At 44.4% G+C, this 7617-nt stretch overlaps 1 long non-coding RNA gene across 1 annotated transcript; it reads right to left on the bottom strand.

The window, feature by feature from the left end:
* Positions 1 to 341: 341 nt before the first annotated feature.
* Positions 342 to 1146, bottom strand: LOC121816458 (uncharacterized). The gene is made up of 2 exons (XR_009596259.1): positions 1040 to 1146; positions 342 to 741 (listed from the first exon to the last, which is right to left on the bottom strand). It is a non-coding gene; the product is annotated as an uncharacterized LOC121816458 (long non-coding RNA).
* Positions 1147 to 7617: the final 6471 nt, after the last annotated feature.

Below are 7617 nucleotides of genomic sequence, written 5' to 3'. Positions count from 1 at the left end.
ATTTTACTTTCAGGTCTTTAATATGACAAAGAATGATGTTTATATTTGCAGAGGAGTCTTGATTCAGTGGGGTTAAGGCATATTCTTCCTCCCTCACCAAGTAATTCTTGCTCATGCTTGTCATGTGGGAAAGGATTAGGGCATGTCAGGGGGAGTCTGATTCGAGTATTTCTGGATTTATCCCTTTGTATGGGCATTGGGCACTTGCTTTTGGTAAGATGAGGAAATGTTGGAAACTCTGGAATGAGAAGGAATAGGGTCAGGCGTGCTGTTGCTGGACAAATAAGAAATAAAAGATGATTGAAGAATCTTGAGAAGATAAAAGAAATTTATTACCAGGGTTGGTTTTGTCAACTTAAGATTTATTTTTATACTTTTATTGATCCATACAGTACTTGCAGAAAGTAAATGAAACTTAAGTGTACCTATCAATTAATGTATTATATACAAAACTGACTCAGTTCTATTAAGAATAGCCAGGTCAAAAACCAGAATATTAAAAGCCTATCATATAATAGGCATCATCTCAGGGGTTGTTTCTGGAGGAGGAGTGGTCTCGGGGTGATAATTTACGGTGTCGATTCTGGTCCACCCACAGTGACCATCGTGCCTGGGGGCACACATGGAGTACAGGGACTGGTCTCCTTCCCATATCTTGTAATTGCAGCCTTTCTGCTCCCACACACACTGTTGGTTATCAGGCTCGGGGCAATGGCGCCAGCAGAGAAGGCACGGCTGAATCTAGAGAGAGAGGGAGATCCAGGGCTTGTCGCAATGCCGTGCCTTCTCCTGTTCACAACCCCACTCTTGAAAACACGAGGGCAACAGGGATCTGAATACAGGTAGAGTCTAAAGGTGTTGAGGGGGTGGGGGACAGGATGGAACCTGGGAGAGGAGGCCAGCGAAGAGGAGGAAGGTGAGAGAGTAGGGGTCATCCACGGAAGGAGGTAGGTGGGAGGGAACTCTGGGCACAAGACGATGGGGCAAGTCACGCCCCAGTGCCTGCGCAGTAGAGCAGAAGGCTGGGGAGGCCACTCACCTGACATCTGCATCCCCTTTTGTACAGCGCCTGGAAACCTAACCTCTGCTCGTCGGTGAGACGGTACCAGAAGTATACCAGGTGGCATCTTGTGAAGTACAGTGCCCCGTTTCTCAGATAGCCTGCAGTGATCAGAGGGCACACCCTGAGAGTCGGCACAGCATGTGTGGGTGTCCCCAGGTAGTCAGCCCCAGAGGGTCTGGAAATCCCGAGGCTGTCAGGGTACAGAGTCAGCCGTGAATGATGGTCCAGCATTCTTCCCTGGAGAAACCTGTCAGATCGTGGAGAAGGGGCCCTTGGTCCTTGGCGGTGCTAGAGTTGCAGAAGAAGGGTGGGTCACAAGGCGGAGGGGCTGAGCGTGGACAGGGTGCTCACCTGCAAGAAGTAATTGTGATTGTTGAGAAGTCCTCACCTCGTACCCACAGCTATCCCAGTCCTTGGGTGTGTATATAGAAGTGATGGGGGGATTCTTCTTGGGAAACTTGAGTATCTGTGATGGGAGGGATCGAAAGAGCAGGACCTCAGTTTCTCATAGAAGTTGCTGGTATCCAGAAAACAACCACCTCCCTCAGCAAGCACAGATTGGAGAGCTTACTGATTTTGAAGGAAGGGGATAAGAAGTAAAGAGGTGTTGGGTCTCACCTGAGTGACGTTGATTCTGTAGCTTCGTTTTAATGCGGTATCATTTCCGCGTCCCAGTATATTACCTATTATAACTGGGAGGAGAAAGAAATGGGTCATTGACTTAAGAGTCCCCCATCCGAAATCTCCTGGAGACCTGTTCCCCATCGTCAGAGCTCCCCGACCTCTGCATTTCTACACTCCATTGTGAGACCCACCACCCTCCTTGACGGATGCTTCTCTGATGTCTCCCTTGACTCACCGACATCTGATATGCAGTAAAATGTCTGAGGATGCTGCATTTTACACTCACAGGCATCGCAGGGTGTTGACAGAACCAGCAGCAAAGGAAAGACCAGCAGGAAGGCAGGGCCCATGGTGGTCCCTGGGGAACAGGGCATGAAAGAAACCATGAATTTTTTCTTTGGCCCAGCTCCCCCATCCACCATTAGACAGAAACCAGGCTGGCTTTGGAAGACTGTCTACCTCCCTTCACCTCCAGGGTCATGAGCAGATTGGTCCAGTTCCCGTGATCTTGGGGATGGAAGGCGTAAGATCTGTGCCCCACCTCTAGAACGCCTTACCTCGGTTGGGCTGAGCTGAGGTGTGTCACAGCTGCTGCAGAACGGCCAGCACCGCAAGCATAAATAGTCGCCTGCACCTTTCACCCTGGGGTGTATCCATCAGGGAGGTACGATGTGATTACTGGGTGTACTAGTCCCTTGGAACCTTTTCTCTCTCATCTGCATTTCCTTTTCATCCTTCAGCCATATCAACCAGACTGGTAGGTACGGTCTGATTACTGAGTGCCCTTGTCATTTGGAATCCTTCTCTGTATGGCTGTTCAAAAAGCCACCAACTCCACATATTTTCCTGGGCAGTATTATGGGCTGAGCTGTGTACCCTAAGATTTACATGCTGAAGCCCTAACTCCCAGTCCTTAGAATATGACTGTGTTTAGAGATAGGGTCCTTAAAGTGAGAATTAAGGTGAAATGAGGTCATTTGGTTGGGTCCTAACCATCTATGGTATCCTTGTAAGAAGAAGAGATGACACAAACTCACATAGAGGGACATGTGAAGACACAAGGAGAAGATGGTCACCCACAAACCAAGGAGGTACTCTGAGAAGAAAACAGTCCTGCTGATGCTTTGATCTCAGACCCGTGGGCTCAGAACCATGAGGAGATAAACTGCTGCTGTTCAGGCTGCCCAGTATGCCTTGTTTTGTTATGGCAGCCCTAGAAAATGAAAAAGCTCCTATGTTTTATTTTTAGGACCTTTTTACAATTTAAATTTGCATTATGATTTTGGAAAGACAAAATCAGCCCCAATACCAGATCTACCAAACAAGATTTATTCAGTCACCTAACTTCTGTTTTTACATACACCTCTATTCTCTGCCCTACTTCCTTAGGCTTTAAATCACTGTACTATGCTTTATCCTCCCATTGCTCTTCTAATTGGAACATTTACAAACATAGATGTAACCACATTTATACCCTCTCTAGGTAAAATTGTAGCATTGTGTATATATATATAAAACATATATTATATGTATATTTTGTCATCTTGTCATTTTTATTATATGGCATATCCTAAGATGACACCATAGTGATATATATTCCTCATTCTTTATACAGTTGTATAATACTCCACGTTGATGTGCTCTGAACTATCCAACCAGTTCCTAATGATTGATCATCTCAACAGTTTCCTGTTGTTTTCTCTTACAGATAAGTACTCAGTGAACAGGCATGTTAATATATTTTATGTTTGACCATGTGTCTTTAGAAGTGATTTCTAAAAATAGAATTGAGATTAAGAGCCATTTGAATTTTTTCCTGTGACTTTTCCATATCTTGTCTGTTTTATTTTTTTTGCTATAGAGTTGACTGACTTTTCCTCTGTTTTTAAAAACTGTGTATTAAACATGTTAACTCTTCACAGAATGATTGCAAATTTTCCTCATGTAATGATTTACTCCTCTTGAGTTTAAAAAATTTATTTAGAGGAAACAGGAAAGATGGCAGAGGAATAGGACGGGAAGACCACTTTCTCCCTCACAAATTCCTCAAAAGAACATTTCGACGCCGAGCAAACTCCACAAAACAACTTCTGTAGGCTGGCAGAGGACATCAGGCAACCAGAAAAGCAGACCATTGTCTTCAAAAACAGGTAGGAAAAAATATAAAAGACGAGAAAGGAGACAAAGGAGGTGGGGAGGGAGCTCCGTCCTGGGAAGGGAAGCCCATCCCGGGAAGGGAATTTGAAGAAGAGAGGTTTCCAAACACCAGGAAACACTCTCCCTGCCGAGTCTGTGGCGAGCCTTGGAAACACAGAGGCAACATAACAGGAAGGAAAAATAGATAAATAATTAAAACCAACAGATTACAAGCCCACCAGTAACTCCCCCAGCGGAAAAGCAGCACAGACGCCTGCATCCGCCATTGGGAAGTGGGGGCAGGGCAGGGACGCGCGGGAGGCGCGGGCTGCAGTGCTTTGCAAGAATCGGGCAGGAACGCCCCATGCGCAACCAGAACGATCTAACTTGGGCTAGCAAACCAGACTGTGGGATAGCTACCACGTGAAAAGCTCGAACATAAGACACCGCCAGGACCGAGCACAGAAAAAGGATGGAGCGGAAAAAGCCGGCTGCAGACCATCCCCCGCCGGGGACAGGCAGCCAGAGCTGTAAGGACTGGAAAGGGGCAATTTCAGACCCGGAGAGACGTTACTTACCTAACTGCAAGCAGGCTCCGTTGCTAAGACTTCTGGGGGTGCTGGACAGTCACCATCTGCCTCACAAGGGGCGCCAGTGGTCCACCCAGAGAGCTGAGCGGCAGCGGCAGAAAAGGTGACAAGCCGCGGCGATCGCGCTCGCCAAACTCCTGAGCTACTCGGACCTGGGAAGGGCACAAAGCACAGTCCCAGCCACATTTGTGCCTCTGAGGGCTGCCTGAGCGCCGAACCTGAGCGGCTTGGACCGGGGAAGTGCACGCAGCCTAGGGCCGGCCCCAGACGGTTCCCGGCTGAGCATCGTAGAGCCGGAGCGGTTTGTGCGCCACGAGAAAGGACAGATCAAGCGGGGCTGAGATACTGTGTGCACACGACAGTGCTATTTGTTTGCAGCATCCCCCCTCCCCACAGCGCGACTGAACTAGTGAGCCTAAAAAACCAGCAAACAGAAGAAGTTAAACAGAGGGAACCACCTTGGAAGTGATCCCACATGGCCCATAACATCAGAGAAGGGCCAGGTATATTTTTGACTATTTTTAAAATCATTCCTTTTTTTTTTTTTTTTTGCTTTTTTGTTTTTTTTCTTTTTTTTCTAACTTTTTTAAATTGTTAAGTCTTCTATTTCTCCTCTAATTTTTATTTCTATAACCTATTATTACTATTTTTTTAAAAAAAGACTTTTTTTTTTTTTAAGGCAAACACCATATATAGTCCTTGGATGGTTGTTGGTGGTTTTTTGTTTGTTTGTTTTTTAATAATTCTTTTTTTTCTTTCTTCCTTTTTCCTTCTGCTTTTCTTTAATATTGTATCTTTGAAAATCCAACCTCTACTCTAGATTTTTAATCTTTGCTCTTAGGTTTTTGTTGTCAATTTTGTACATTTAAAAACCCAAACTTCACTACCCAAGTTTACCTGAGAGCGAGATTACTGGCTTGACCACTCTCTCCTCCTCTGGACTCTCCTTTTTCTCCACCAGGTGGCCTCTGTCTCTTTTCTCCCCCATCTCTTCTCTATCCAACTCTGTGAATCTCTGTGTGTTCCAGACGGTGGAGAACACCTAAGGAACTGGTTACTGGCAGGATTTGTCTCTCTCCTACTCATTCCTCTCTCTTATCCTCCTGGTCACCTCTGTCTACTTCCTCCCTCTCCTCTGCCCCGGATAACTCTGTAAATACCTCTGAGCGGTCCAGACTATAGAGCGCACATAAGGAAGTGACTACTGGCTAGCTTGCTCTCTCCTCTTTTGATCTCACTGCATCTCATTCCAGTTACCTCTAACTACCCCCTCCATCTTCTCTTCTCCTTGTAACTCAGTGAACCTCTCTGAGTGTCCCTCAATGTGGAGAAACTTTTCATCTTTAACCTAGATGTTTTATCATCGGTGCTGTATAGATGGAGAACTCTAGAGGCTACTGTAAAAATAAAACTGAAAACCAGAAGCAGGAGGCTTAAATCCAAAGCCTGAAAACATTAGAGAACTCTTGAATTCAGGGAACATTAAGCAATAGGAGCTCATCAAATGCCTTCATACCTATACCGAAACCAAGCTCCACCCAAGGGCCAACAAGTTCCAAAACAAAACATACCATGCAAATTCTCCAGCAACACAGGAACACTCCCCTGAGCTTCAATATACAGGCAGCTCAAAATTATCCCAAAACCTTTGATGTCTCATAACCCATTACGGGTCACTCCACTGCACTCCAGAGAGAAGAAACCCAGCTCCAGCCACCAAAACTCCAACACAAGCCTCCCTAACCAGGAAACCTTGACAAGCCACTGATAGAACCCCACCCATAGTGAGGAAGCTCCATAATAAAGAGAACTCCACAAATTACCAGAATATAAAAAGGCCACCCCAAACGCAGCAATATAACCAAGATGAAGAGACAGAGGAATACTCAGCAGGTAAAGGAACAGGAGAGTTGCCCACCAAACCAAACAAAAGAGGAAGAAGTAGGGAATCTACCGGAGAAGGAATTCCGAATATTGATAGTGAAAATGATCCAAAATCTTGAAATCAAAATGGAAACACAGATAAATAGCCTAGAGACAAGGATTGAGAAGATGCAAGAAAGGTTTAACAAGGACCTAGAAGAAATAAAAAAGAGTCAAAATATAATGAATAACGCAATAAATGAGATCAGAAACACTCTGGAGGCAACAAATAGTAGAATAACGGAGGCAGAAGATAAGATTAGTGAAATAGAAGATAGAATGGTAGAAATAAATGAATCAGAGAGGAAACAAGAAAAACGAATTAAAAGAAATGAGGACAATCTCAGAGACCTCCAGGACAATATGAAACGCTCCAACATTCGAATTATAGGAGTCCCAGAAGAAGAAGACAGAAAGAAAGATCATGAGAAAATCCTTGAGGAGATAATAGTTGAAAACTTCCCTTAAATGGGGAAGGAAATAATCACCCAAGTCCAAGAAACACAGAGAGTTCCAAATAGGATAAACCCAAGGCGAAACACCCCAAGACACATATTAATCAAATTAACAAAGATCAAACACAAAGAACAAATATTAAAAGCAGCAAGGGAAAAACAACAAATAACACACAAGGGGATTCCCATAAGGATAACAGCTGATCTGTCAATAGAAACTCTTCAGGCCAGGAGGGAATGGCAAGACATACTTAAAGTGATGAAAGACAATAACCTACAGCCCAGATTACTGTACCCAGCAAGGATCTCATTCAAATATGAAGGAGAAATCAAAAGCTTTACAGACAAGCAAAAGCTGAGAGAATTCAGCACCACCAAACCAGCTCTCCAACAAATTCTAAAGGATATTCTCTAGACAGGAAACACGAAAGGGTGTATAAACCCGAACCCAAAACAATAAAGTAAATGGTAACGGGATCATACTTATCAATAATTACCTTAAACGTAAATGGGTCGAACGCCCCAACCAAAAGACAAAGACTGGCTGAATGGATACAAAACAAGACCCCTCTATATGCTGCTTACAAGAGACCCACCTCAAAACAAGGGACACATACAGACTGAAAGTGAAGGGCTGGAAAAAGATATACCACGCAAATAGAGACCAAAACAAAGCAGGAGTGGCAATACTCATATCCGATAAAATAGACTTTAAAACAAAGGCTGTGAAAAGAGACAAAGAAGGCCACTGCATAATGATCAAAGGAACAATCCAAGAAGAAGATATAACAATTATAAATATATATGCACCCAATATAGGAGCACC

Source organism: Ovis aries, chromosome 14, assembly GCF_016772045.2.
Source record: "Ovis aries strain OAR_USU_Benz2616 breed Rambouillet chromosome 14, ARS-UI_Ramb_v3.0, whole genome shotgun sequence".
NCBI lineage: Eukaryota > Metazoa > Chordata > Mammalia > Artiodactyla > Bovidae > Ovis > Ovis aries.
The sequence above is the reverse complement of the archived record's forward strand: the minus strand, read 5'-3'. Positions and strand labels throughout refer to the sequence as shown.